Source organism: Peromyscus leucopus, chromosome 15, assembly GCF_004664715.2.
Source record: "Peromyscus leucopus breed LL Stock chromosome 15, UCI_PerLeu_2.1, whole genome shotgun sequence".
NCBI classification, from domain to species: domain Eukaryota; kingdom Metazoa; phylum Chordata; class Mammalia; order Rodentia; family Cricetidae; genus Peromyscus; species Peromyscus leucopus.
The window spans coordinates 51875105-51886286 of record NC_051076.1 but is presented as its reverse complement, the minus strand read 5'-3'; the positions used below and the strand labels follow the sequence as shown (position 1 = coordinate 51886286).

Sequence of the window (11182 nt, the reverse complement as noted above, 5' to 3'; positions counted from 1 at the left end):
CTTAAGAAAAGATTGATCTTAGCTCTGTTGAGTGGGCTTGGTTTTCTGACTGATTTTTGGTTTGGGTTTTTTTAGTCAAGATATTAGACTGTAGCCAAGGCTGGAAGGCTGTCCTGGAACTCACTGTATAGCCTTAGCCTGGAATCAAATTCATGGCAACACTCCGACCTCTGCCTCTGAGTGCTGGGATCACAGGCACAGGCAATCATGGCTGGCACCAGCTCTTTTTTAAGCTTTAGTTCACCAGAAGGTTACATATTGGTGACATCGAGTGGTGTCTTCTCACTCTTCTGGTTAGATAGATTTGTGCCAGGGAGAGGAACCTTGGAGAACCCTGTTGTTGTGGAAGTTTTTAAGCTTCACCTGTAACGTTTGGGACATTGATACCTGCAGATCAAAGCAAGCTAGCTCTTACCAAACTTCTGTTATTTGGCCATTAGAAGATCCTTCAGCGTGGCTTTGTTTCTTGGGTCTGTTAGAAATTCCCTTTGGTTCTGTGTTGTCCTGTGATAGCTACTTACACATTTGATATACATTATTAACTTACTGAAGGCTGGCCATACTTTATACATTGTATACCACTTGCATATGCTACTTATTTAATAAATCTGAATAACTGGAAAAACTAAAAAAAAAAAAAAAAAAGAAAGAAAGAAAGACAAGAAAAAGAAAGAAAGAAATCCCTTTGGTAAATGACCCCATGGCTTCTCCTTGATGTTCTTCCAGATTGGCATTTGTGCTCATTATAGAGGTTTTCATTCTAATTAGGGCCATACTGGAGAGAAGGAGGGTGAAGACTGGAGATAAAAGGTTTGGGATACTTCCCATTCATCCATCCACCCATCCATCCATTCATTATTCAGTGAGTGCTTACTCTAAGTCAGTATTCAGAAGCTCTTGTAAGGAAGTTGTAAAATCAGATTTTCTAGGAATTTCTTCAGTTCAGCCTGAGACTCAGGCGAACGCAAAGGGGCAGGCAGTTAATCAGCAACAAGAGGTCACTCAAAGTGGCATGCTGATGCGTCACTGAGGTCCCCAGCTGGGAGCCAGCTCTCTGCCTTCTTCTTTGTCCTTGTTACATATCCCCTACAGAAGTTCTGTGTGTATGCCTTTATAGCCAAACAAAACCCTGGGTCTCTCCCAGGAGCCACGCTCACCTTGAATTCACAGTAATCCCCCCACCTTTCCCACCCTGATCCCACTTGGGTCTCCCAGGTGTTGGGACTGCAGGCGTGAGTCAGCAGGCCCAATGGTACGCATATTTCAATATTACATCTTTGAAAGCAAGCACTTTCTGTCTTCTCTTTCAATGTTCTCCATTATACCCAGTACCGATACTTGGAAGAGATTGCCAAAATAGACGCTGTGAGGATGAAAGTGCTCTCTCTCTCTCTCTCTCTCTCTCTCTCTCTCTCTCTCTCTCTCTCTCTCACTCTAATGGTTGCTTTCCACATGATTTACATAGGGCACAGATACAGCCCGCACCCCCGATCCTTGGGTTTTGCATCCTAGTTTCAACCAACCTCAGACTCAAAGTATTTTAAATATTGCCCCTGTGTTAAACATACATATTTTTTTCTTCTTAGTGCTTGGTTCATGCAACATTTATAGTATTAGATATTAAAGTATCTAGAGGTGATGTAAAGCATATAGGAGAATGTGCAACATAGCACACACAACCAGCCATCTTTTATAGAGGACTAGATGGTCTTGATGCCTGGAGAGGCTTCTGGAACTAACCCTTCATGGAAATTGGGGAGCAACTAAATCGCACGAGTGATCCCTAGCTTCTGGAGAGAATAAAGTTGTATCACACAGACCTGCCACTAGAAGCCACTCATGAATGAGTTGGTAGTCATGAGTGAATGAACACCATTTCAAAAAGTTTGTATATCTGTAGAATCCACCCATAGTCTCTCCATAGGCAAAACTTAGAACTTGGGGATAAGACAGCAAACAAATATGTTTGGAAATTGCAGTTGTATCCAGCCTAGTTCCTCTTTTCTCCTACTCACCAAGGACCGGCCTTGACTGGCAAGAGCCATTGGATCCTCTGATCATGAAGGAGGAAGGCCGTCAGCATGGCTAGGTGGGAGCAAAGGATTCTGGAGGAAACAGCCACCGAGAGACAGGCAGCCGACCATTGGAGGCTTTTCCCTCTCTGGGTTTTGCCACAGGACTGAGTCCTCATGTTCCGGCTAGTCTCAGAATTTCCCCAGCCATGGAGATGGAAAGCAAGTGATGGCCTTTCTTGTCTTTAGGCTCAATGTTGCAGCTCCCTATCCTGCACCTGCCAGATGAGCTTTGAGGAGGAAAAAACACAGTCTGCCCAATTGTATTAATGCACATTTCATTTGAGCGCAGACATCTGGACCCTCATTTGAACATAGTTCTTCTGAAGATAATAATGCCATCTTGGATGAAGATTGTCCTAAAACACTCCTGAGAAGTGCAGCAATCATTCCTGAGTAAAACATAATGAGTATACTAGTTTGAACTGGGCTCAACTATGAATTGTGATCACTCAAAATAACAGTGGCTTCAACCCGTCACGAATTCCTTCCCTTACACAGTACGGCTAATCTTGGTTGGCTGTGACGGCTCCACAGACACACGAAACACCTAGGGTTCTTGCCTCTCTTGGCATGTGCTTTGACAGCAGGGGCCAAGACACCACTTGGGTTTCCAGGAGTCATCATTGCCACATTTTTTTTTTTTTTTTCAACAGAAGCTCAGGGTGTATCTCATGGCTCCATCCCGGGAGGTGTACACATGACTTCTGCTTGCATCCTGCTAGCCAAGTATTACTATAATGGTCACATGACAGTGAAGGGGAATAGGACACATAATTACTGTAATGAACCCTTGCCTAGCTGAAGATGAGGATTTTATTCACAATGAAAGGATGAGGATGTCTGGAGATACTGCGGTGCTTGACATACTTCCTGGGCCAAAGCAGAGAGCCTTGCTAGTAAGGAAGATAAAATTGTAGCTCTGTGGAACACTGGATTTCTTCAAAGGACATTTAAATCTATGCCAATCTCATGGAAACCAATGTCCTGACTGACATATGTGGCCAGTATGTGGTTGGTGGCTTTTGTTAGCCACACAGAGATAAGCAAACTAGTAATATCTTATTAATTTTTATTTTTATTTTTTTGAGACGGTGTTTCTCTGTGTAGTTTTGGTGCCTGTCCTGGATCTCACTCTGTAGACCAGGCTGACCTTGAACTCACCGAGATCGCCTGCCTCTGCCTCCCAAGTGCTGGGATTAAAGGCGTGCGCCACCACTGTCGCCGCCCCATATTAATTTTTAATATGTTATTAACTTAATACTACAATTAGTTCCAGGGCTGGAGGGCTGGCTCAGAAGATAAGAGCACTGGCTGCTCTTTCAAAGGACACTGGTTTGATTCTCAGCACTCCCATTATGAAACTCCAGTTCCAGAAGATACAATGCCCTTTCTGACCCCTGAGGGCACTGCATTTAGGTAGTATACAGACATACATGTGGGCAAAACATCCATACACATAAAATAAAAATAAGGAAAAAACAAAATTAGTTTCATTTGTTATTATTAACTATTCCAAAGATTTTTGTTTGGTTTTTTTGGACAGGGTTTCATGGTGTGGCCCTGGCTAGCCGTAGCTGCTAGCTGAGTTAATGAAGCACCTGAAGTGTCAGGAGGACTGATGACGTAAATCTAAACTGAAATAACTTGTTTGCGTGTCTAGAAGTGAACTGTGAGGGTGGTGCAATCTTGTTACATAGACCAAATCTGGTTGCCTCTGACTCAAGCACCCAGTTCTGTCCAAGAATTTGTTTATTTGTGCTTTTTAGACAAGTCTCATGTAACCTAGGTTTGCTCTGAGCTCCCTACATGGCTGAGGTTGGCTTTGAACTCTTGCCTCCGCCTCCCAAGTGCTGGGAATATAGGTGTGTACCTCTACATCAGGCTCCAAAGCACTTTAAGATTTAAATTCCACACTCCCCTCTCTATTTGTAGGTTTCTACAAGACTAGGGCAAACAGAATATCACAAACATGGCCAGTCCTGATTTGATCCTGAGATCTTAGATGAAGTAGTTGCCCTGGTGTCGTTGAAATGAGAGCTGAGGTGGTTTGAACATGTATCTGTTTAATGTCGGAGATGACTTTTCAGATTCTAGAGATGAGAATCTCAAGGCTGAAGAAAAGTAAATCATTGAATGAGCAATGGATTAGTATTCCCTACCTAGTTATTCACACACACACACACACACACACACACACACACACACACACACACACACATAGCTCTTGCTTTGTAGCCCCTGTTGGCCTCAAACTTACAATCCCCCTGCCTAAGCTTCTCTCTCTAGTGCTGGATTTATATCCTGCTTTTGTGTGTGTGTGTGTGTGTGTGTGTGTGTGTGTGTGTGTGTGTTTGCTGCAAGTTGAACCCAAGAACTTGCACACACAAAGCAAAATCTCTCTATGAGGCCAGGTGGTAGTGGCGGCGGCAGAGGCGGCGGAGCACACCTTTAATCCCAGCACTCGGGAGACAGAGGCAGGCGGATCTCTGTGAGTTCGAGGCCAGCCTGGTCCACAAAGCAAGTTCCAGGAAAAGGCGCAAAGCTACACAGAGAAACCCTGTCTTGAAAAAAAAAAAAAGAAAAAAGAAAAACCAATATATTATATATATAAATATATAATTGGGGAGGGTCTTGATGAAAGTCAGAAAACCTTCTAGACAAATTCTAAAAGAGCTGTAATACTTTGAATATATTTATTTTTGGTGCTTTATCGTTTTCATTTTCTCTTGGTATTTGCCTTTTGTTGTTTCTGGGTGATTCTATTATTATTATTATTTATTGTTTTTAGTGCTGGGAATCAAACCCCGAACCTCAGGCGTGCCTGACAAGCATCTGTCACCTGACTCTACCCCAGCCCCACCTGGTTTTTTGTTTGTTTATTTTAGTTTCCTTTGGTCTTTTGAGATAGGCAGGACTTGGAGCTCACAATGTAGATAAAGTTGACCAGTAACGTGGGACTTGAACTTGTGATTCTCCTGCTTCTCCTTTCTGGATGCTGGCACGTCAGTTCTGTGTTACCAGCCTGGCTTTATTCCTTCCTATTATCAATTGCAAATGGCTTCTTGAGAAGAGTGGGGCTGTGTGTATCCTCCTCAGTGCTGGGATCCTGTCTGGCTCGAGGTTTTTATGTCTCTCTGGGTTCCTATGAGCCCCAGTCCTGTTGTGTCTGGAAGATTCTGTTTCCTTGGAGTCAGCCATCGCCTTTGGCTCTTACACATGCATGCACACACACACACACACACACACACACACACACACACACACACACACACACACACAAGTGAGTGCAGTAAGAATAATTAAAAAACAAAAACGACTGTCTCAGCTGAGTATGGTGACTCACGCCTGAAGCCTCAGCTGAGAGATTGCTGCCAGTAGAGATGAACCTGGAGGGGGAGAGGAGGGGCCTCAAAGGCAACAGAAGGAACCCTCCCCTTCCAAACTGTTGAGTGGTGATTTTCCACATACCACCTTTTTCCAACAGGCACTGTTCCTCCCACTCCTAGGCGTGATTTGTCCATTTCTGTAAGGTTGTTGGAACAAGGGTGTCCTGGAATTTTCATGGTTCCTGGAGAGCCCAGAGTTTATGAAGAGGCTTGGAAAGCTTATTCTGTGTTACAAGGTAATTGTGGGTAGTGCGTGAGTTTAGTCTTACTTGAAGCTATAAATCTTATCTTAGTAAATAAAATAAAGCTGACTAATGGTCACCAGCCATATTTTCTTTCTTCTAAGGTATGAACTTAAAAAATTAGGGTTTCTTTCGATGGCACTAACACAACTTTTAAGAAGAAAATAGCCTTCCAAGCTAGGTCACCCTCAATGTACAAACACGCCTTTCAGTGTTTCCTGTTACAGCTGTTTTCACATATATAGAACACCACGAGAGAACATATCCAGATGTATTTATTTCTACGGAGAAACTTTCAAAGTACTTTCTCTTTTCGTGAGAACCAGGGGCTAGCTTCACGAAAGCATGCCAGCGCAGGATGAAATGGGATGGAATTCCCATCGAAATAGGCCCTGGTGTTCAGATTTTGTCTGCCATACACAATTCCAACAATTTAAAATTTCTCTGCCATACACAATTCCAGCTATTTATCTGTGCAACACAGTGAACCAGTTGTGTGTGGAGCCTGGGGAAGGCTGGCACAGTTAGCTCTGCCTGACTCAGTTACCTAGTGAAGCTAGAACCTTGGCTGAGAAGCTGCCTTGGAGGTAAGCCTGGATCAGCTGTAAGGAACCAAGAGACCCAGGTGTATGATTCTGTCACAGCTGCACTGAAATATATTAAGAGAAGAACTTTTGGCCGGGTGGTGGTGGTGGCGGCGGCGGCGGCAGCGGCAGCGATGCACGCATTTAATCCCAGCACTTGGGAGGCAGAGGTTGGTGGATCTCTGTGAGTTCGAGGCCAGCCTGGTCTACAGAGTGAGTTCCAGGACAGGCGCAAAGCTACACACACACACACACACACACACACACACACACACACACAGAGAGAGAGAGAGAGAGAGAGAGAGAGAGAGAGAGAGAGAGAGATGAACTTTTTTTTTCTTTCTTTCTTCGAGATAAGGTTTCTCTGTAGCTTTGGAGCCTGTCCTGGAACTTGCCCTGTAGACGAGACCAGGTTGGCCTCGAACTCACGGAGATCGGCCTGTTGTGGGCCACCACCACCCAGCTAAGAGATGCACTTTTGAGTCTTCTGAGCTTTGATTTTGGTGGAAATGCCATAGATCCTGGTACGTGCAAAAGAGTTCAGAGATCCCTGTCCCTGCAGTGAACCACACATTCCCTGGAGGGGACAACAGAGCCATTGTGTTTTGGGGTGTTTACAGCTCAGTGGAGGAGGCAAGACCTGTGCATATGAAAATTTAACTAGCAGTAAAACCCAGTGTCTAAACAGGGCCAAATGATGGAGCTGTCACCCAGGGCTCAAAGGGCACGCTGGCAGTGTGTTCATGGGGGAAGGCAACATTGCGTGTCGGAGGATCCAGTAGCAGCTTGGGTGGAGGGGTCTGGATTTGAAGGATGGATGGGTGGAGAGGAGGAAAGAATGGGGAGTGCTCGGGTGAGAAGGAGCCCAAAGACAGACCAAGGGACTGGAAAGAACAGAAAGTACCGGGTAGAGTGATTAGATAAGGCGGGCTGGGGTGGAGGAGATTGGAGGGAGAGCCCGTGAGCGTGGCTCGCCAGCCTAAGTGAGCAGCTGCTAAAACGAGAAAACCTGCGCCTTCTCTCATCCCTCTTAGCCGGAGCTCTTGGAGTCTGAACACCAGCCCTCCCTGGAGCGGTGTTGGAATCTGGCACTACACGGTTCTCGAGTTGTTGGCGCTCGGAGAACCAGGGCAGCGGAAGCATAGAGGGCTGTCGGGACACCGAGTCTGCTCTGCAAGTCATTGTAAGTTTGTTCAGACCTACAGAATGGACACAAATGGACTCAAGTCCCCGAGCTCTGGGTGATGATGTTGAGTCAGGGTGACCTCAGTAAAACACCCTGCTAGGGAATTTGGTAACCGAGGGGGAAGAGTTCTGTATCCCCTACCCAGCTTTACTGTGCAACTAAAAAAAAAAATCTTGGCCGGGTGGTGGTAACACATGCCTTTAATCCCAGCACTTGGGAGGCAGAGGCAGGAGGATCTCTGTGAGTTCGAGGCCAGCCTGGTCTACAAAGTGAGTTCCAGGAAAGGCGCAAAACTACACAGAGAAACCCTGTCTTGAAAAAAAAAACTTCTGATAAAGAGATGATAAAGTATAAGAAGATAAGAACTTTGAGATCTCAACTATGCTGGGGCGGTGGTGGCACACACCTTTAATCCCAGCACTCGGAAGGCAGAGGCAGGCGGATCTCTGGGCTGCAGAGTGAGTTGTAGGAAAGGCACAAAACTACACAGAGAAACCCTGTCTCGAAGAACCAAAAAGAGATGATCTATATGTGAAATTAAAAAAAAAAAAAGCAAAACAATACAAAAACTTGGTCTCAGAGGAAGTTCAGAGTAGACGGAACAGTGGGCTCCAGAGGCTGGGGAGAACGGGCTGTAGGGGGTACTCCTAACCACTGACTTCTTTCCCAGCCCCCCGTGCCCCACTGCTTGGGTGGCTCAGTGGTTAAGGACACCCGTTGCTTTTCTAGAGGACCCAGATTTGGCTCCCAGCTCCGACATGGTAGCTTATAACTCTAACTCCAGTTCCAGGGAACCCAGTGGCCTCTTCTGACCCAAGGTAATAAACATAGGCATGTAAGTGGTACATACACATACATGTGGGTAAAACATCCATGTACAGAAAATAATCAAAACCAAAACAAACTAATGCACACTTATGCAGTAATTTGAAATGCCAAAGTTGTTGAGTAAGGGGAAGAAAAATCCATTGCCCACTCTCAGTAGTGCTAAAAATGAAAAACTTGAAGTGCTTAAATTTACAAACAAATTTAAATTATTTGAGGGGGTCATGGTGGCACATGCCTTTAATCCCAGCACTCAGGAGGCGAAGGCAGAAGGATTGCTCTGAGTTTCTAGGATAGCCTGGTCTACACAGTGCCTTCCAGGCTAGTGGAAGGCTATTGGGCTCGGTCTCAATAAGCAAACAAACAAACAAAGAAAGAAATAAAATAATAGTTATTTGAGAAAAATGCAAAACAACAAACAAGACAATCAAATGATTAGCATATGGGTTTCCCTCAGGGTTAGAACAGGTTTATGTACAGGGAATATAACTGAGGTAAAAATTGTAGCTGCCTAGGGCTGAGTATCCTTTAGCCTCTGAGCAACAGGAACTGAGTGATGAGTATACACCTCAGTGAACAGTTTCATTTAGCGTGAAGGACACCGTATTGCTTTGTGCGTTGATCCCTTAACAGCGGGAAGAAGCCCTTGTGGGCAGATTGATACATCTAAAAATCAAGTCAAGAACTGAAGAACTGGCCTGGTGGTGGTGGCGCATGCCTTTAATCCCAGCACTCAGGAGGCAGAGCCAGGTGGTTCTCTGTGAGTTCGAGGCCAGCCTGGGCTACAGAGTGAGTTCCTGTCTCAAAAAATGAAAAAAAAAAAAAAAAAAAAAAAAAAGAACTGAAGAACTAAAAAGATGAAAGTTCTTTTGAAATAGGTATTTAAAGTGACTTTTTTTGCATCTGAATTCTCTGGGCAATCATCATCATACTTGCTTTTGACTTTATTATGGGGAAATGCTCTTCAGGCATGAGGTACTGTTGACCAACCACCTCTTTAGTGATTCAAATGTTTGCTCATTTCATTTGCTGATAAAGATTTATTGGTCACCCATTTTTTTTTCTTTTGAGACAGCATCCTGATACATAGTACTGGCTGTCCTGGAACTCAATTCTAGACCAGGCTGGCCTCCACCTCACATAGACCTATCTGCCTCTGCCTTTTGAGTGCTGGGTGTTTTGGAAACAAACAAACAAAACAAAACAAAATAAAACAAACAAACAAACAAACAAAAAAACATGGGTCACCAAGCCCTGTTTATTGGGTACCAATTTTAAATGTTATTGGACACCGACTTCAGGCTAGGCCCCTTATGGATGCTGGTCCTACAGTGGAGGTCCAGGCAGACTGGTTGCTTCCTTTCAAGACTCTGTGTTCAAGTGGGAAAGAGTAAGGCTGAGTATCAGAGATGACTTCAGAGTCCTAGGTGCAGACACACCACTTTAGAAGTGGTCAGGGTGGGTGAGGGTGAATCACGAGCTCAGACGCTGTTGTGGTGTAACCAACTGGGGAAAGTGGGTTTGGCAGAGAGCACCAAATGCTGTCAGTCTAAGGTCAAGAGGGGCTCCCTTGTAATCTCTGGTTCATTGACATTTCTGTTAGTGCATGTGTGCGTGCGTGCGTGCGTGCGTGTGCGTGCGTGCGTGCGTGTGTGTGTGTGTGTGTGTGTGTGTGTGGTCAAGGAGGAGAGCTGATGGATAATTTCAGCCTTAGTCCTACAGGATGAGAGCATCCTTCGCCTTCCTCTCCATTCCCTGCCTGCATGTCATCCTCTTCTCAGAGATGGTGGGAGGGGAAGCTTTTAAGAGGCCTGTCAGCCTTAAAGAGCCCATTTTGATTTTCCTTCAGTGAACTAATGTTAGCACAGATACTGGTTGTGCTGCCAGGGTGTTTCCACACGTGTGGCCTCAGGGATAAAGGATGGAGTGAGTGAGATCGAAACTGTGGGTGAAATCAGCAAGTCAGGAGTAGAGGAACAGGCACTGCCCTCTTGGGTGTCTAATTTCACTGGCATTCTCAATCTTAGTGTTATTTTAGTTTAGTTTTTTTTAAAGATTTATTTATTTTAATGTATGTAAATGCCTCACCTACATGTATGTCTGTGCACCACATGCCTGTGATGCCCCTGGAGACCAGACAGCATCGCCTTGGAACTGGAATTATGGATAGTTGCTAGGCACCATGTGGGTGCTAGGAACCTAACCTAGGTCCTCTGCAAGAGTAGCAAGTGCTCTTAACTGCCACTGAGCTCTCTCTCCAGCCCCTTAGCATGACTTTATTTTTATTTTTTTTACTGATTGCTTCTTTAAGGTGCAACTTTTCTTGAGACTTTCATACAAGGCAACGGATGGATAATGTGAACCTGCCAAAGAAAACATACTGACCACAGAAAAAGGCGGTTCTAATACCTATCATGGTTATTCATGTCTGAAATAGCCTATCAAACTCTCTGGGCTTGCCTGGTTTAGTTTTCTTCTGGAAATAAGTCAGATTAAGTCCTGCCTCTGTTGGGCACTAGGATATCTGAGGACTGTTATCACTTTTGGGTGATGTTTCCGGGAGCCAGTGTTGCTTACAGTGACTGGTGAGGAGGGGTGTTGTGCGAAAGTACACGTGTTTGCTTCTCTTTCCAAGGGGTGTGTGTGGGCTGCCAGAGGCTACCACTCCACAGAGGAGTCACTTAGCATGACTTTAAAAGACCACAAATAACCTTTATTAGTTGGGTGTGGGTGGCACATGCCTTCTATCCCAGCACTTGCTTCTATCAGAAGCAAGTGGATCTTTGTGAGTTCCAGGACAGCTAGGGATACACAGTGAGACTCTGTCTCACACAGACAGACAGACAGACAAATAAATAAATAAGTAAAATAAAGGAGAAAGGAA

At 44.9% G+C, this 11182-nt stretch overlaps 1 non-coding gene across 1 annotated transcript; it reads right to left on the bottom strand.

Moving 5' to 3' along the window:
• Window positions 1–4699: 4699 nt before the first annotated feature.
• On the bottom strand, window positions 4700–4759 carry LOC114683307. Its single transcript, XR_003733144.1, has one exon. It is a non-coding gene; the product is annotated as a U7 small nuclear RNA (small nuclear RNA).
• Window positions 4760–11182: the final 6423 nt, after the last annotated feature.